This window comes from Suncus etruscus, chromosome 16 (genome assembly GCF_024139225.1).
Source record: "Suncus etruscus isolate mSunEtr1 chromosome 16, mSunEtr1.pri.cur, whole genome shotgun sequence".
Lineage (NCBI taxonomy): Eukaryota > Metazoa > Chordata > Mammalia > Eulipotyphla > Soricidae > Suncus > Suncus etruscus.
This window is the reverse complement of record NC_064863.1, coordinates 47,381,535-47,401,611: the sequence shown is the minus strand read 5'-3', so window position 1 is coordinate 47,401,611 and position 20,077 is coordinate 47,381,535. Positions and strand designations below refer to the sequence as shown.

The 20,077-nt window shown below is 44.9% G+C and overlaps 1 non-coding gene across 1 annotated transcript; it reads left to right on the top strand.

Annotated features, from left to right (window-relative positions):
- The first annotated feature begins 11,716 nt into the window (after positions 1-11,716).
- LOC126033029 (U1 spliceosomal RNA) lies at positions 11,717-11,880 on the top strand. The gene has a single exon (XR_007504185.1). It is a non-coding gene; the product is annotated as a U1 spliceosomal RNA (small nuclear RNA).
- The last annotated feature ends 8,197 nt before the right edge of the window (positions 11,881-20,077 follow it).

Here is a 20,077-nt window from a genome sequence, read left to right as displayed (position 1 = left end):
AGAGAGAGAAAAGAAAATACATGGCTCTTCTAGATGCTCAGGGAACACAATTTTGATAAAAAAAATAAATAAATAAATAAAAAGTCAAAATAAACTTTTCTTTAGAGAAATTAACTTAATATCCAAAATGCCAAAAATGAAACTTGTCTTTTTTAAATTTACTAGCTCGGTGTCCTTCATTTCCTCAGTCTGAATGCTCACTGGAAATGTTTTATTAATTGTGAATTTATTCCCACATATTGTGATGCAAATAGAAAGGCAGCTGCATTCACTTAAAATTAGCAGAAGTCCTTGTTCATGGGATGGCATATTCAGACTGACCCAAATTATCATGACGTGAAGGCCACAGGTCAAACTCAAGGCCAAGTTACAAATCAATAGAAAATTTCCTTGAGGGAAGCGGCTGCTATAGACTTGAATTCTTGATTGTTTTCAGGAGGCTGTACTTTGCTGCATCTAAGTGCTAAGATACTTCTTCAAGATAAAGGCCTTAAAAAGGGATGAGTTCTGCTTTTTAAGAACATGGATATTTTTGCTACATATTTAACTCATCAAACTTCATTTTGTTTCATTGGTAGGGGTTAAAATACTCCATTTTAATTATATGTTCTTCATAATATTTTTTCTAGAAAATTCAAAAGGCTAGTAAAATACTGTTTGTGAGTATGTATGTTTTATTCCTAACTGTATTTTAATACTTCTTTCTTTACTTTTTTTTTGGTGGGGCCACACCCGTTTGATGCTCAGGGGTTACTTCTTTTTTTTTTTTTTTTTTTTTTTTTTTTTGGTTTTTGGGCCACACCTGGCTTTGCTCAGGGGTTACTCCTGGCTGTCTGCTCAGAAATAGCTCCTGGCAGGCACGGGGGACCATATGGACACCAGAATTCGAACCAACCACCTTTGGTCCTGGATTGGCTGCTTGCAAGGCAAACGCTGCTGTGCTATCTCTCCAGGCCCTCAGGGGTTACTTCTGGCTAAGCGCTCAGAAATTGCCCCTGGCTTGGGGGGACCATATGGGACGCTGGGGATCAAACCGTGGTCCTTCCTTGGCTAACACTTGCAAGGCAGACATCTTACCTCTAGCGCCACCTCTCCGGCCCTTCTTTCTTTACTTTTGACTAAATCTTCATTAATGTTACACTAAATTTCAGTAATCTGCAATCAATGTTACAAATGATTTCAGTTTTGTGTTGATTAAAAATTAGGGAGCTAGAGGGATAGCCTCATGGGTAGGGCATTTGCCTTGCAAATGGCCAACCTAGGTTCAATCCCCAGCATCCCCCAACCTGCCAAGAGTGATTTTTTTTTTTTGACTTTTTGGGTCACACCTGGCAGTACTCAGGGGTTACTCCTGGCTCTGTGCTCATAAATCGCTCCTGGCAGGCACAGAGGACCATATGGGATGCCAGGATTCGAACCACCATCCCTCCTGGATTGGCTGCTTACAAGGCAAATACCCTACCGCTGTAGTATTTTTCCAGCCCCCTACCAAGAGAGATTTTTAGTGCAAAACCAGGAGTAACCCCTGAGCACTGCCGGGTGTGGTCCCAAACCATAAATAAAAGAATGAATGAATGAATGAATGAATAGGGCACAGGGCTAAAAAGAAAGTGTAGAGGGTAAGGCACTTATCTTTCATTGATCTGATCCAGATCAGTCCTTGACACCACATATGGACCAATGTGCACCCAGCCAGGAATAATCCCTGAATCCCCCCCCCCAAAAAAAAGAATGGGGGGATGACTGTGGACATAATTTATCAATAAAATACTTGCCTTTCATATGAAGGATCCTGGTTTAATCTGGTACCACAGGGGAAAAGAAAAAAGAAAAAGGGGCAGGAGAAATTCTCTTTTGGGGGGGGGGCACCATGCCCAGCAGTGCTCAGGGGTTACTCCTGGCTCTGTGCTCAGAAATCACTCCTGGCAGGCTCAGGGATGCCACAGATCAAACTCAGGCTGCAAAGCAAAGGCCATATCACTGTGCTATCTCTCCAGCCCAGGAAACATTCTCAATACACTCAAGTACATTCAGGATATCTGGGTTCAATCTCCAACACTGAGGATTATGTTGTTGGCCAGGGCAGTGGGGGCAATGGGGCTAAGGGGTTGTTGGACTATTCCTGTCAGTGCTCAGGGATTACTCCTGGCTCTGTGCACCAGGATCACTCCTGGCAGGGCTCAGGACAAGGCCATATGTGATGCTAAGGATTGAACCCAGACCAGCCACATGCAAGGTAAGGATCCTACCCACTATGCCATTACTTTGGCTTCACATATTTCTATTTGAGGGGCAGGAGAATAAAAACACTTGCTTTGCTCATGCCTAACCTGGCTGTTTTTTGTTTTTTGTTTTTTTTTGGTTTTAGGGTCACACCTGGCAGCGCTCAGGGATTACTGCTGGCTCTATGCTCAGAAATTGCTTCTGGCAGGCTCGGGGGACCATATACGATGCCGGGATTCGAACCCCCGTCCTTCTGCATGCAAGGCAAACACCTTACCTCCATGCTATCTCTCAGGGCCCATAACCTGGCTTTGATCCTTGACTACCAATATGATCTCCCAAGCCCACCAGAAGTGATCTTTGAGCACCACTGGGTGTGGGCCCCTTTAAAATTCTTTTTCTATTTGATCAATGCTGTGCTAGAATATTTTTTCCCCTGGGAGTGCTTTATAAGGAGCTAAGCAGCCTCCTTTCCTGAAATCTTCACCTTACCTTCCATAATTGCAATGCAAACAATGTGATCCTACAAAGTCAAGTGGTAGCGGAAAGGAAGTATAAATTGAGTCAGACTGAATTGAGCAGAATCCAAACTTTGTCTTTTAGCTTTGACCTTAGGCAAGTCCTCTCCTCCCTCAGCCTGGATTTCTTAGTCTGGAGAATCTTGATGAAAATACCATATTGGTGGGGGCCGGAGAGATAGCATGGAGGTAAGGCATTTGCCTTTCATGCAGGAAGTCATCGGTTCGAATCCTGGCATCCCATATGGTCCCCTGTGCCTGCCAGGAGCAATTTCTGAGCCTGGAGCCAGGAATAACCCCTGAGCACTGCCAGGTGTGACCCAAAAACCAAAAAAAAAAAAAAAAGAAAATACCATATTGGCAAGACTAAGTTAAGAATTGTATACGGGGCCCGGAGAGATAGCACAGCGGCGTTTGCCTTGCAAGCAGCCGATCCAGGACCAAAGGTGGTTGGTTCGAATCCAGGTGTCCCATATGGTCCCCTGTGCCTGCCAGGAGCTATTTCTGAGCAGACAGCCAGGAGTAACCCCTGAGCACCGCCGGGTATGACCCAAAAAAACAAACAAACAAAAAAATAATAATAATAATTGTATACGATTCAAAAAAAAAAAAGAATTGTATACGAAGGGCCAGAGCAGTGCCGTAAGCAGTAGGGCATTTACCTTGCACGCATTAACCTAGGACAGACCACGGTTTGATCCCCCAGCATCCCATATGATTCCCCCAAGCCAGGAGCGATTTCTGAGTGCATAGCCAGGTGTAACCCTTTAGCATCACCGGTGTGCCCCCCCCAAAAAAAAAGAATTGCATACAGTCACAGGAAAAGAGAGTCCAACCGACTAGTGCATGTTTTGTATGCAAGCAAGCTGGAGGCTCAGGTTCCCTCTCGTGCACCACATGATTCCCTAGAGGGTTGGAGCAATAATATAGTAAGTAGGTTACTTGCCTTGTACATGGCCAACCTGAGTTTGATTCCCAGCATTACATATGATCCCCCTGAGCACCACCAGAAATGATTCCTACACACAGAGCCAGGTGTAACCCCTGAGAATTGCCAAGTAGGACCCAAAAAGCAAGCAAAATAACCCTCCAAATACACGATCCCCAAACCCTACCCAAGTTCTGCATAGCCAAGACCTAGAAACCAATGAAAGAAAAAAGCAGAAAGTTTTATTTTATTTAATTTTTTGGTTTTGGGGCCACACCCGGCAGCCAGGAGCAAAGCAAACACTCTACCAGCTGTACTATCACTCTGATCTCTAAGTGTTTTTCTGGGTGCTGTGGCCCATATCATTTTAGAGAGAGCAGAGTCTAGTTAAACCATTTTTGTACTATTTTTTTTTGGGGGGGGACCACACCCGGCAGCATTCAGAGTTACTCAGGAATTACTCCTGGCTCTGCACTCAGAAATTACACCTCGAGGGCTCCAGGGACCAGATGGGATGACAGGGATCAAACCCAGATAGTCAATGTGCAAGTCATATGCCATATATTTGCTGTGCCCCTGTTTTATTTTATTTTTAACTATTCTGCTTTCTTACCTTTATAATTAATATGTTATAGGCCAGAGAGATAGCACAGTGGTAGGGTGTTTGCCTTGTATGCAGAAGGACGGTGGTTCAAATCCTGGCATCCCATCAACCTGCCGGGGTGAATTTCTGAGCGTAGAGCCAGGAGTAGCCCCCTGAGCACTGTCGGGTGTGACCCAAAAATTAAAAAAGGAAAATGTATATTTTTTTTTGTTTGTTTGTTTTTTGGTTTTTGGGCCACACCCTGTGACGCTCAGGGGTTACTCCTGGCTATGTGCCTCAGAAGTTGCTCCTGGCTTCTTGGGGGACCATATGGGACGCCGGGGGATCGAACCGCGGTCTGTCCTAGGCTAGCACAGGCAAGGCAGGCACCTTACCTCCAGCGCCACCGCCCGGCCCCGGAAAATGTATATTTAATTTTTAGTCATAATGAAATTTTATTTATGATATAACTTTTGGGCTGGAACAATAGCACAGTGAGTAGGAAGCTTGTCTTGCACGTGGCCAAACTGGGTTCAATCTCTGGAATCACATTTGGTCCACTGAGCCTGCTAGGATTTTTAAGTGTAGAACCAGGAGTAACCCCTGGTTACCACCAGATGTGGTCCAAAAACAAAAGACTATATATATAACTTCTGTTTAAGCATGCTCTTATTAGGTTTTATTAACTTAATATTATCATAGATATATATTAATATCTATGATTTTTTGTTTTGGGGGTTGGTTTTTTATTTTATTTATTTATTTGTTTGTTTGTTTGGTTGGTTGGTTTGGTTTTTGGGTCACACCTAGCTGCAATCAGGGGTTACTCTGGCTCTATGCTCAGAAATAGCTCCTGGCAGGCTCGGGGGACCATATAGGATGCCAGGATTCGAACCACCATCCTTCTGCATGCAAGGCAAACGCCTTACCTCCATGCTATCTCTCCGGCCCCTTATTTATTTATTTTAATTTTGGGGCCACACTCAGTGATGCTCAGGGTTTACACCTGGCTATGTACTCAGAAATCGCTCCTGGCTTGGGGGACTCTATGGGACACTGGTGGATCGAACCTGCATCTGTCCTGGGACAGCCCTGTTTTTTGTTTTTGAGTCACATCCAGTGGTGTTCAGGGCTTATTCGTGGCTCTCTACTCAGAGAGCACTCCTGATGGGCCTTGGGGGACTCAATGGAGTACCAGGGATTGAACGGGGTCAACCATGTAGTATGCATGTGGTCTACCCACTGTATTATCACTCCAACTCAAAAATCCCACAATTTTTTTGCTGAAAGCATCTGATGGCCCAGTTTTCTGTTATATATATATATATATATATATATATATATATATACATATATATATATAAACAATGGCCCAGTTTTCTGTTATATATATATATATATAAAAACAATATGTATATACCTTAAAATAAAAATTTGGAGATGGCTTTAGAAACCTAAAGGGGGCCATATACAAGAGTGCTCGGCAGCTTTTCCCTGCAAGATACTCCTCATTCATACTCCTGCAGAAGGACTGGATTCCATATTAGTACCACACAGTCCCAGAGCATACAAAGAACACAGAGTGTAGAGTAGTCTTTAGCACTACTGGTATGGACAACAAACAACAATCCTAAGATGCCACTTTTGGTTCTGTGCTCAGGAAGTCGTGCTCACTGGTGTTCAGGAAACTGCCTTGTCATCGAGGAATTAAAACTGGGCTACCACATGTAACATACAGGCTCAGCTCACAGAGCTATTTCTCCAGCCCCTCAATTTTACTTATTTCTATTTGTTTGTTTCTTGAGGGAGCACACCTGGCAGTGCTTAAGGGCTACTCCCAGCTCTGTGCTCCAAGGACCATATTTGGTGCCAGGTATAAAATTGGGTTGGCTATCTGCAGGGCAAGCACCTTAACCCCTGGTAATGATCCGTCAACACAGAAACAAAACCAAAAGGAAAAAAAAAGTTTATTAACAGTGTGGTGAATGGGGCTGGAGAGATAGCAAGGAGGTAAGGCATTTGCCTTACAATCAGAAGGTCGGTGGTTCGAAAATCCCGGCATCCCATATGGTCCCCTGAGCCTGCCAGGAGCAATTTCTGAGATAGCGCCAGGAGTTAACCACTGAGCACTGCCAGGTGTGACCCCCCCCCAAAAAAAAAAAAAAAAAAACAGTGTGGTGAAGATAGATTAGATAGATAGATAGTTTAGAAGATAGAGCACACATTTTACATGCAAGCCTGGATTCCATTCTCAGCACAGTATCATCCCCTGACACAAGCTTTTACCTCTGAGCTGGGAGTATCCCTCAGGACCACCCAGTGTGGCTCCAAAACAACAACAGAATTTGTTCCTTATTTTCATGCATATCAGAGATAATAGGGCAACAAAGGAGTTTCTCTAACAGTCAAAAATGGCTTTGTTTGTTTGGGAACCACACCCAGCTTTGCTGCGGGTCACTCTTGGGGTTGCTCACTGCAATGGATGTGGTACTAGGGGTTCCTCCCTTTGAACTATCTTCCCAGCTTCTCCTCTTGCTTGTGCCAATTCAAAAATTTGCTGAGTCACATGAGAAGGTTCATAGAAAAAAGGTCAAAAGGAACAAAATACACAACTAGTTTGCTGTTCTGGCTCAGTTAGGAATAAACTAGATAGCTGTGAATAACTCATACTGCTACTCTGGGACTTATGTCCTCCCTAAATGAGTTGTAAACTGTGGGTGGAGATTGATGGGGAGAACTCAAATGTCTGAGCACATGTGTTGCACACAGGAATTTCATGCACAGCACTGCATGATCCCCTAAACATCATTAGGAACAAAACCAAAGTTGGAGTTGGAGTAGCCCCAAGCACCACCAGGTAGGCTTCTCCCCAAACAAAATAGGCAAAAATTCAGGAATGGGATTTCTGGGACTTCTTGGCCTTCTACCTTATTTTGTTGGAGTTTTATGGGGGTGTGAGGGGGTTGTATTTGGATTTGTTGGATTGTTGTTGTTTTTGGTTTTGGGGCCACACTCGGTAGTGCTCAGGGGTTACTTCAGCTCTGTGCTCAGAAATCGCCTCTGGCAGGCTCAGGACCATATGGGATGCCAGAAATTGAACCTAGGTCATCCTGGGTCAGCCGCTTGCAGGGCAAAAGCCCTACCACTGTATCATTCTGGACCCAGGAATCACTTTTGATGGTGCTCACGGGATCATATGGGATACTGGGAATAGAACCCAGTTTGGCCGTGTGCAAGGCAAGTGCTTTACCCACTATACTATCTTTCCAGCCCTACTTTATTTTTTATTCTAAAATTCAGTCATTAAGCTACACTCCTTTGCTGACCATTATTTCTTGCTTTAACTAATCTACCTTCCTTTCATTCCTGCCTCACTGCATTCCGTTGGACATCTAATGACCTTAAAATGTCAACTTTTAGGACCAGAGAGATAGCTCAAAGGTGTGGAGTACATACAAGGCTCCATATGCTTCCACCCCACCCCAATATTGCTGTAGGCCTCCTATCTTTGAGCACTGCTGGGAGGTATATATATATTATATATATATATATAATATATATATATATATATATATATATATATATATAATTATTATTATTATTATTAAGACCCCTGGTTCACCTCATCCTCTGCTCCCAACAAAGCCAGGAATGACCTCACAAACACAGTCAGTGTCTCTCTCTCTCTCTCTCTCACACACACACACACACACACACACACACACACACACACACACACGTCACACACACACGTCACACACACGTTGACTTTGAAAAATATAAGTCAGGAGGTCAAGGATATGGCTCAAAAGACCTGATCACATGATTTTGCTTTTGGGGAAACCACTGCTTGTCCCCACCGTTGGGAACAAACCCCCAGCACTTCCAGTGTGTGAGCCCAAAAATTAAATAAGCACAAAAAATATAGATCAAATCATGAATCTCATCACTCTGCTAAAATGTGTTCATAGAGCTTAGCACAGACTATAAGGCAATGAACTGGACTTGTCCCGGTCTGCGGGTCTGCACTGGCCCAGCTCACCTTTACTACCCTTCTGAGGCTTAGCTTCCCTTCACATGCTGTTCCTTCCTAAAGGCTCTTCTGAACTCAACAAAATTCCCTTTGCTGAGGAACTTTTTTGTTGTGTTTTGTTTTGGGGCCAAACCCACAGCACTCAGGTTACTCTAGCTCTGTGCTAAGAAATCATTCCTGGCTCAGGGGACCATATGGATGCCGGGTATCGAACCCCGCATTCATCTGGGTCAGCTGCATGCAAGGCAGACACCCTACCACTGTGCTACCACTCTAGCCCCTGCTGAGGAACATTTTTTTGGGGGGGGGCCACACCCAGAGGTGCTCAGGGGTTACTCCTGGCTATCTGCTCAGAAGTAGCTCCTGGCAGGCACGGGGAACCATATGGGACGCCGGGATTCAAACCAATCACCTTAGGTCCTAGGTCGGCTGTTTTCAAGGCAAACACCTCTGTGCTATCTCTCCGGCCCCATTTTTTAAAAAGGTTTTTGGCCACACTGAGCAGTGCCCATGAACTACTCCTGCCTCTGTCCTCATGGCTCACTCCTAGTGATTCTTGGTGGGACTAACTGCATTGCCAGAATGGACCTTACCCTCCTGCATGCATAGCATGTGCTCCAACCCATTTCTCTGGCCTCTACTTGCGCAACTGCTCTTTCTCCGCGAATCAGCTTAAATATATGTGTCGCCCCCAGGAAGCGTTCTTGAGACCAACTCAAGTCCTCCAAACTGAATTCTGTTAATTAGCACACATACTTGCATGTGTTGGCCCCAAACAGTTTTGGAATTCACTGGTGACTCGTGTTCTTGTTTAACATCTGATATTTTTCACCAGACTGTTCATTCCCAAAATGACAGTTTTTACTGTTTGAGTTGTCATTGTTACTCCAGCACCTGGCACAGTGCCTGACACAGAAATGGCATGCAACTCAATATTTGTGGTCAAATGACAAGTTACCTGCTAGGCCTGAGGGATGGAAAGAACAGAACCACTAAGTTTATTTTTTATGGTGCCTCCACCAACTTTTATTTATGAAAACTGGCATTTAAAAAAAAGGAGGGGGCAGAGTGATGGCACTAGAGGTAAGGAGTCTGCCTTGCAAGTGCCAGCCTAGGACAGCCCGAGGTTCGATCCCCCAGTGTCCCATATGGTTCCCCAAGCCAGGAGCGATTTCTGAGCGCATAGCCAGGAGTAACCCTTGTGCATCACCGGGTGTGGCCAAAATAAAGAAAAAGAAAAAGAAGACTGACAATTTTGGGGGGCCACACCCAGCAGCACTCAGAGATTACTCCTGACTCTGTGCTCAGAAATCGCTCCTGGCAGGCTTGGGGTACCATATGGAATGCTTGGGAATTGAATCTAGGTCTGTTCCTGGGGTCAGCCTTGTGCAAGGCAAATGCCCTATGGTTGTGCTATCACTCCAGCCTGGAAAACCAACATTTTATATTTGAAATTTTTATTTTCAATGGTCATATAATATAATATTTTTATTTCTTGTGAAAATTTTTTGGCTAAACCAGGTGGTGCAGAGAGGTAGTTGCAAAGTAAACCTGGCCTCTACACCAGTGTTTCTCAAATAGTGGGAGCGCGCTCAGGGGGGCACGAGGCTCCATAAAGGGGGGCGCGTTTGACCTTTGACCTCGGCAAACACTGTCATGTTTATATCTCTGTATGTTATGTTTATATCATGTGTTTATGTCTCTGTATGTCTATTTACAGAAAAATGTTTTCTTCCTAGGGGGGCATGACAAAATAATTGAGAAGCACTGCTCTACACTACAGGGTGCATTCCTGGCATTGCCAAGGGGAATCATATGAAATGCTGGGGATTAAACATGGGTGGATCAGTTGTGTGCAAGGTAAGTTCCCTACCTGCTATGTTATAGCTCTGGGGCCCTTATTTTAAATTTTTGAGGGAGGCCACACAAGGTAATGCTCATGGGTTACTATAGGTTCTACACGCAGACCAGATTTGGCCTGTGGGATTTAGTTAATCTTTTGGGGGGTGAGAGCAAAGAGGGTTGAGATTGAGTGTTCTCAGGGATCACTCCTGGCTCTGTGCTCAGAGGATTATATATGATGCTAGGGACTGAAACCGGATCAGCCACTTGGGAAGGCAAGTGTCATCTCCACTGTACTATTTCTACAGTCCTTAGTTGCTGTTTATTTTCTTAGTTGTTTTTAAAAAGTTCTTCTAAACAGTATTTTTATTATAGTTTAGGCAGCATAATTATAAGTATTTATGTTCATGGTTTTGATGTACAGTCACTGTACTCCACTATCATCAAAGTACCCAAGGTCCTGCCCCTGTGTAGTCTCTTCACCCCTACCACTCTCCATCACTGCTTGGTAATCTGGAAAAAAACCCAATCAAACCAACAAACAAAAAACCAGTTTAATGAGGAGTGAGTGAAAAGGAAATGAAGAAATGCAGGCTTTTCTAGAAATGTTTAACTGTGGGTAATGATACAGATAATGATGTCCATATAAAGGGGTACAGACCCTCCTCTGGGATAGCTTACTGGGACCAGTGACAGGAAAAAAAATCCATTCCACAGGCTGAAGTGATAGGACTGTGGGTAGGACACTTGTCTTGCACGCAGAATACCCAGGCTCAATTCACATCATCCCATTTGGTCCCCTGGACACTGCCAAAAATGATTCCTGCATAATTACATGTATGAGCCCCTCACCCCAAAATAAATCCATTCCACAAGCCACAGCTACCGAGTCACAAGTGGGCATTGATGGGAGCTGTGTCAGTGAACTGCTAGGAATGGTCACACGCTGCATTTGCATGTGATATACCTCCAGATAAAAGGCCTGTGGTAGGTACATTGCAGCTTTTCTTTGTGGAATTGTCTGTGAGCAGAGCAGCTATTATTGTTCATCCTTAGTAAGTGGGTAGGAGTGGGGAAGCCTTTTGATCGCATTGTTTTGGGAGTCACACTCCAAAGTTCTTGGAGGTTATTTCCAGCTCACAGCTCATTGTTGCTTCCTGCAGTTCTCAGTGCTATATGACCCTGTGGTGTTAGGGACTGAGCCTGAACCTCCTTCCTGCCTTTTACTTTTTTTTTGTTTTGGGCCACCACCAACACCCCATTATGCTTAGGAACCACTCCTGGTATGGTGGTGATGGGGCAGGGGTGGAGGGACCATATGGGGCAACAGAGATTGAACCCATTTAGGCAGCATGCAAGGCAAACTATCTCTCCAGTCCCCCCTCTACTTTTTTTTTTTTTTTGGTCACACCCGGCAGCACTCAGGGTTTACTCCTGGCTCTATGCTCAGAAATCGCTCCTGGCAGGCTCAAGGACCATATGGGATGCCAAGATTTAAGCCACCGACCTTCTGCATACCAGGCAAACTCTTTACCTCCATGCTATCTCTCCATCCCCCTCCCCCCACCTTTTTAAGATTTTGTTTCATCATACTTACCTGGCAGGGGAGATACCATGATCACGAAGGTGGTTTTCCCAGGGTGAGGCTTATCCATTGCACTCCGAATGTGCTGACCCCTGCGATTTCCCCAAATGAGGGAAACTTGTCTGCATAATTTGTGGTAGTGGGGGACTGCATTCGCACTCTCCCCTGAAAAAAAAAAGATTTTGTTTCATTTTGTTTTGTTTTGGGGACATACCTGACGGTGCACAACTTACTTCTGGTTCTGTCCTCACTCCTGGCAAGTTGAGAGGCCATAAGGGGTCCTGGGGATCAAACCTAGGAAACCTAGGTCATCTATGTACAAGGCAAGAACCTTACTGCTGTACTCTCATTTCAACCCTCCCCAGTTCTTTTTCACTGAGAGAGAGAGAGAGAGAGAGAGAGAGAGAGAGAGAGAGAGAGAGAGAGAGAGAGAGAGAGAGCTAGCTGTTGTGTTGGATAATGATAGGACACCAGTTTGCATATGCAATGATTTCCAAGACACCACTGAGACCTCCTTTAATTTGGAGAGGGAAGTTTTTCTTTCTTGAATTATTGTTGGTAAAAACCCTTGTTTGAGGTGACTCAGGTTCAATCCTCATTTCTCAAAAAAATAAGACACATTTTCTCTTTATGTTGGTTATGGTACTCTATGTTTTTATTTAATTATGTAATTTAATTTTTTTTTTTTTTTTTGCTTTTTGGGCCACACCCTGTGATGCTCAAGGGTTACTCCTGGCTATGGGCTTAGAAATCGCTTGTGGGGCCCAGAGAGATAGGACAGCGGCATTTGCCTTGCAAGCAGCCGATCCAGGACCAAAGGTGGTTGGTTCAAATCCCAGTGTCCCATATGGTCCCCCGTGCCTGCCAGGAGCTATTTCTGAGCAGACAGCCAGGAGTAACCCCTGAGCACCGCCGGGTGTGTCCCAAAAACCAAAAAAAAAAAAAAAAAAAAAGGAAATCGCTCCTGGCTTGGGGGACCATATGGATGCCTGGGATCGAACCAAGTTCAGTCCTGGATCGACCACATGTAAGGCAAAGGCAAACTCAGTACTACTTTGCTATAGCTCCTGCTCCTAACTTAATTATATTTTTATTATTATTCTAATGTTTAGTTGTCTCATATAGTCCCAAAGTGTGCGTTTTTATGCTCTCAGAGAGAAATAATAGGGGGTTTAAAGAAGGGAACAGGGGACCAGAGTGATAACACAGCAGTAAGGCGTTTGCCTTGCATGCAGCCTACCTGGGTTTAATCCCTGGCATCCCATATGGTCCCTGGAGCCTGCTAGGAGCAATTTCTGAGTGCAGTCGGGTGTGCCCCCCCCCCAAAAAAAAACAATCACACACACACAAAAAAGCAGGAAACAGACCTGGCCTAACTGTTTAGTCACAGTGACTAGCAGAGAGGAAAGAGCTGCTGTCTAGGGAAGGTTTATAAACAGTATACAAAGAACCAGGCTTTTCTCCTTCAAAATTCAGGGCTGGAGAGATAGTGTGGAGGTAAGGTGTTTGTCTTGCATGCAGAAGGATGGTGGTTTGAATCCTGGCATCCCATAAGGTCCCCCGAGCCTGCCAGGGGCGCTTTCTGAGTATAGAACCAGGAGTATCCACTGAGTGCTGCCATGTGTGGCCCAAAAACAAAAAAAGAAAAAAAAATCCTCCACCATAAACAAAGAAAAAAAATTCAAAAAAGGAGGTGGGAGAGGAGGGAAATGAGGAACACTATTGATAGGAAAGTTACATTGGTGAAGGGTGGTGTACATTCAATGACTGAAACCCAAATACTAACATTTAGTAAAGAAATTAAAAAATAATCCTCCACCAAAGCACAGGAGTATGTTTGCTTTGTATCTAGGAGATCATGTTTAATCAGCACCATCCAGTCCCTCAACACTGCAGGAACTGACCCTTCAGCACCAAGCCAGGAATAAGTCCTGAGCACCACTGGGTATGGCCACAACACAACAAGCAAATCCTCCGTCTCAAAAGAAAACCAAAGCCCCTTTGATGCTTTCCCCCTAATTTCTACTGTCTAAATTCCCCACCCTAGATGTGGGGGCTTCCAAAGCAAAAAGGATCCATTGTTCTGTTCTTTGCTCTGGGGCCAGTGGTTAGCAGAGCATCACATAATGTTGGTTATTGAGTGACTGACTCTCTTTTGGCTTTAGGCTGTATTTAAACATTCCTTACTTGATATCAAAGGCCTATATCTATTCTTATCATTCTTGCCTGGTTCTTTTGCTGCAGACCTTGACCTGACTTTTTCCTTTCCCACAGTCTTGGAATTACCTGTGACCTATGCTTAGAATGATTTTAACTCATCCTTCTCTCTCCCTATTTTCCTCCCCTCCCCCTTCTCCTCCTATTCCTCCCTTCCTCCTTCCCTTCTTTGCTTTCCTTCCTTTTTTTCCTTTCTTCTCCATAGTGCTGAGCCTACCCCTAGATTTGAGCTCAGGGGAATGGGTGGGGGCCATGTGGTTGCTGTGATTAAGTCCAGAAATCCTGAGCATGTGCTCAGTCCCAGTTCTCTAAGCCTCCTGACTTTTTGTGAGAGGGAGTCACACTCAATTATGCTCAGAGATTACTCTGGTGCTTGTGGAGGCACACATCTGGCTGTGGTGCTTGCCAGACATCATCTTTGTTGTTGTGGTACCAAAAGTCAGTCTCAAATGGCAGACATGCTGGGTTGCATGTTAATTTGTAGAGTTTCGTCTTGTAATAATGAGAGAAATATTTTTCTTTCCAGAAAAAATAATATATACAAGTCGATAAAAAAAATAAAATCACATTGGACACTAGTTTGATCTCTCTCCTAGAAACATGTATATTTGGAGTCAGAGCAATAGTACAGCAGGTAGGGCATTTGCATTGCAAGCAACCAACCTGGGTTTCATCCCTGGCATCCCATATAGTCCATTGAGCCCACCAGAAGTGATTTCTGAGCCAGAGCCAGGAGTAACCCCTAAACACTACTGGGTGCGGTCCAAAAGCAAACAATAAAAAAACAAAAGTAACATGTGTATATTTATATAGCTTTGATTTGAATTAAATATATTAGTTTAGGGGCCAGAGAGATAGCATGGAGGTAAAGTGTTTGCCTTGCATGCAGAAGGTCAGTGGTTCGAATCCCGGCATCCCATATGGTCCCCCAAGCCTTCCAGGAGTGATTTCTGAGCATAGAGCCAGGAGTAACCCCTGAGCGCTGCCGGGTGTGACCCTAAAAACATATATATATATATATATATATATATATATATATATATATATATATATATATATATATATATATATTAGTTTAGCTTAACAATTAGCAATACTAATAGAAAGCACACATATCTCTATTTTGGATGAAGGGGTTTGAGGTATACCTGGCCAGGTATCTACTGGGGTCAGGAGCAAGCAAGGAAAGTACCTTAACCTCTGTACTCTCTGATTTCAAAATACATGTCTTTCACCACAAACTGTTCCTCAAATAGTCTTTAAACCTTTTGGGAGGCCCAATATACAGTATAGGGATTAAGGCACTGACCTTTTTTTTTTGGGGGGGCTATACTGGGCGGCTCCTGGCTCTGTGCTCAGAAATCGCTCCTGGCAAGCATATGGGATGCCTGGATTCAAACCAACATTGGTCCTGGGTCGGCAGCTTACAAAGCACATGCCCTACTGCTGTGCTATCTCTCTGGCCCAGCACTTGGCCTTTCATGCAGCTAACCTAAATTACATTCCCAGCACTACACCAGAGCACTGCCAGGAGTGATTCCTGAGTGCAGAACCAGGAGTAACCCCCGAGCACTGATGAGTGTGGTCCAAAAGCAAAAAACAGAGGCCAGAGAGATAGCATGGAGATAGGGTGTTTGCCTTGCATGCAGAAGGATGATGGTTCAAATCCCCATATGGTCATATGGTCCCTCAAGCCTGCCAGGAGTGGTTTCTGAGCATAGAGCCAGGAGTAACCCCTGAGTGCTGCTGGGTGTGACTCCAAAACAAACTAAAATACCATTAGGTCAAAAGCAAAAGACAAAACAAGATCAAAAGGGGCCGGGAAGGTGGCACTAGAGGTAAGGTGTCTGCCTTGCAAGCACTAGCGTAGGATGGACAGCGGTTCGACCCCCCCCCCCCAAGCCAGGGGCGATTTCTGAGCACATAGCCAGGAGTAACCCCTGAGCGTCAAACGGGTGTGGCCCCCCCAAAAAATATAAGACCAAAAAAGCACAGTAGACTCAATATAACACTTCCAGTCATGAGTATTAACATATTTTCATCTATTCAGCTGTTGTAAGTCACCCAACTCCTGCAATCTCCCCAAAAGTCGCAAGTGACAGTGACAGTAGGGAGCCAGGAAAGTAGCCAAGAAAAAGTACTTCAACTTACCTAGTGCCTAGTCTGGATCAGGAATGATCAAGTCTGCACTAAGCACCTACAGCAGCTGTCAAACCTCTGCCAAAGCCTACTTGTTCTGCACATACAGAAAAGGACCCCACCACCTGAGCTCTAGGAGATCTATGGACTCTGACTGGAATGAGGAATTGATCTTTGCAGGAAAGAAAGGTCAGTCCTAATATCTGCACAGTCTGGTCAATCCTAATCTCTGCACCTTCCCCAGCAGTAAAGAATGGGGGTGGATGAGATGGGGGACAGAAGTACAGATACATATTCCAGGGAGAACACAGACTTCTCCAAGTACAAAGTGCAAAGAATGGCTTTGGGAAGAAAGTTATGTATAATTTCTCAAAATTGTCTTGTCCTGGATGGGGTTCTCTGAAGACAAAAGTTAATCTATTGTTAGCACCAGAAAATGTCTTTAATTCTTGTTTTGTTTGTTTTTGGGTCACACCCAGCAACTCTCAAGGATTTCTTTTTGCTCAGGGGACCATATAGGATGGGGGTGGAGGGATGGTGTGAGGGGTGGTAGAATCAGTCAGCAGGGCAAGCACCTACCCACTGTACAATGGCTTGGGCCTCAAGTCTTTAGATTTTTGATAGCCCTTTCATATTCTTTTTTTTGGGGGGGGGGTTTGGGCCACACCCAGCAGTGCTCAGGGGTTACTCCTGGCTGTCTGCTCAGAAATAGCTCCTGGCAGGCACGGGGGACCATCTGGGACACCGGAATTCAAACCAACCACCTTTGGTCCTGGATCGGCTGCTTGCAAGGCAAACACCGCTGTGCTATCTCTCCGGGCCCACCCTTTCATATTCTTACTCAGATCTTTAGATTCTCCAGTAATTTATTTTCTGGAATGTGCCTCAGTTTCTGCATAAGGGCAGTGACCTATTCTCTCAAAAGAGCTTTGGATCTGTCCTGGATGAGCATCTTTATGCCTTCAGGTTACTTAGGTCTAGGCATTTTTTTTTTTTTAGTTTTACTATTCCTGAAAAGCTCATTGTTGAGCCCTTTCCCTTCCTCCATCTGTCTGTAATAGTCACTATTTTTATTTTATATATATATATATAAAATCCTTCACCAGTGCAATATTCCCATGACCAATATCCCAAGTGTCCTTCCTCCCCACCCCACACAGGCCTGTACTCTAGACAGGCTTTCTACAGTTACAGTACCATACCTACACCAGAGTGTCAGCTTCCCTCCAGCATTGCCGCACATGACTCTTGTTTCCTTTTGTTTGGAGGCCACAGATAGTGATGCTCAGGGGTTGCTCTGGGAATCATATTATCAGCATTGAACCTCTAGTTGGTAAAGCAAACTTGCTACTTAATGTGCTATTGCTCCTGCCCTGACTCTTGTTCTGATTCTGAAGTTGATTGTCTTTACCTTGTGATCCTCTAGTCTAGAATATAATGTATCTATTTCATTTTAGTGATGTAGATAATTGAACTCATACTGAGTCTCATCAGCCACCAGTTAGTTGTATGCTTTATTATTTAAAATTTTTGGGCCACAGGGGCTACTCCCAGCTCAGTACTTTGGGTTCTTTTGTGAGACTCAGGGGACTCAATGATCTTGAGAATCAAATCCAGGGCTTTATACATGCTAGACAAATGCTCTGAGCCATGCCTAGGCCTATAATTTTTTATAAGGCAAACACCCTACCTCCACGCTATCTCTTCACACCCCCCAACCTTAGAATTCTTAAATTTGTTGTGTTACACCCAGTGACACTCAGGTGTTACTCCTGGCAGGCTCTGGGGACCATCTGGGATGTTGAGGATCAAACCCGGGTCGAACACTTACAAGGAAAACACTGTGCTATCGCTCTGACCTCTAGAAAAAATTCTTTAGACTCCCTTTTGTCTTCTCCCAAACCAAAGTTCCGGAGATTGTATCTTTGAGATCCTCCATATCTGGAGCAAGGACTGCATCTTCTGTCCTAGGCTTTAAGGAATTTCTGAAATTGCCTCTAACTGCCTGAAAGGGCTAGGAGGAAGACCCAGAAGAGATAAAAGACCTGGGAGGCCTTTGTTGTGGTTATCAGGCTGCTGCTCAAGCAGCAGTGTGGTTTGATAATAAGGGCTAAAACTTCATGCTTGCTTGGGAGAAAGGAGAGTTAGCAAATCAACTGACCTGGTCTCTCATTTAAAACCCATCATGGGGGCCTGGAGCCAGAGTACAGTACGGCGGGTAGGTCTTTTGCCTATCAACCTGGGGTTTGATTCCTGGCATCACATATGATCTCCTGAGCACCTCCAGGAGTGATTTCCTGAGCACACACAGCAGGTTCCCAAACTAAAGTGACACACAAAATATAAAATAAAATACTTCAGGGCTTTTACATTTAAGTTCCTTTTAGTGGCAGAGGGTACTTAGGCTTTGGGGGCACACCTGAGGCGTGGCTTCCATAAGTGCTCTGGCCATTTATGTAATTGGGGTTTTTTTTTTTGGCGGGGGAGGGAGGTCACACCCGGCAGCACTCAGGGGTTCTGGCTCAGAAATCGCTCCTGGCAAGCTTGGGGGACCATATGGGATGCCGGGATTCGAACCACCGTTCTTCTGCATGCAAGGCAAATGCCTTACATGCTATCTCTTCGGCCCCCATTATATAGTTATTTTTTGAAAGGAGATTGGCACAAGGGTGTGAAGGGGAATCTTATGGGATTCTGAGGATGAGTCACATGAAAAGCAAGCACCAGTACTCTCTCTTGCCTTTTATGTATCCATTTAAAGTAAGGTAAGAATTGGACTCAGAAGGACCTTGAGAATTGCAGAAGTCTAACTTAGATAACTTCGAGTGTGATTAGTCACAGAAGCCCATGAGAGCACACTCATCTCCCTCGAACAAAACCATGATCTTCCTGGTCAGCAGGAAACCTGGAGAACAGGGAAGGGATCTTGCTCCTTGTAAACTGGCAGCAGCTGGGCAGCAGGCCTGGCAGGGGAACTGTCCCAGCTCTGCACATGGTCCTGGGAAACTGGAGCCAGGAGCGCCTGCAGGGGGCGCTCCGGCGCGCTGGCTCTAGACTCGTTTTCACCGCGTGCGCGCACAGGAAGGAGCGACCTGGCCTTCTGAACAGGAAGTCGGCTGGCTCCTCCATCCCCGGCAAGATGCAACTTGCAAGGCCGACTCGCCCAGCAAGAAGAAGCGCTGTGTTCCGCCGCCGCCTCCCTCCCATGCACCTTCGTTTAGAACGGCCCCTTTCAACTTCCCCTTTTCACCCACATAAGCAACCCTCTCGCCTTTGTTTCTCGGAATTCTAGCATGCTGCCTTAGCCTGCAGGGCTGGGGTTATAAATTCCCTTGCCAGTGGCAAATAAATCCATTTTGCCGGTAAAGCAGCCGGCAGTGTTTTTTTGTTTTTTTTGTTTTGTTTTGTTTTGTTTACAAAAAATTTTGGGGCCACACCCGGCGGTGCTCAGGGGGGCTGGCTTGCTCAGAAATAGCTCCTGCAGGCACGGGGGGACCATATGGGACACCGGGATTCGAACCAACCACCTTAGGTCCTGGATCAGCTGCTTGCAAGGCAAACACCGCTGTGCTATCTCTCCAGGCCTGTTTACAAAACTTTTTTTTTTGTGTGTGTGTGTGTGTGTGTGTGTGTGTGTGTGTGTGTGTGTTTTGGGTCACACCGGCAGTGCTCAGGGGTTACTCCTGGCTTCATGCTCAGAAATTGCTCCTGGCAGGCACGGGGGGACCATATGGGACGCCGGGATTTGAAACCGATGACCTTCTGCATGAAAGGCAAACGCTCTTACCTCCATGCTATCTCTCCGGCCCCTGTTTTACAAAACTTTTAATGACGTTTTTATTTTTGACTCCATCCAGAAGAGTGTGTGTGTGTGTGTGTGTGTGTGTGTGTGTGTGTGTGTGTGTGTGTGTGTAAGGCAAACGCCTTACCTCCATGCTATCTCCGGCCCCAGAGTTTTTTTTTTTAATGACAAAACTTTTAGGAAAAAGCTATTAGGTGTTATAGTGTT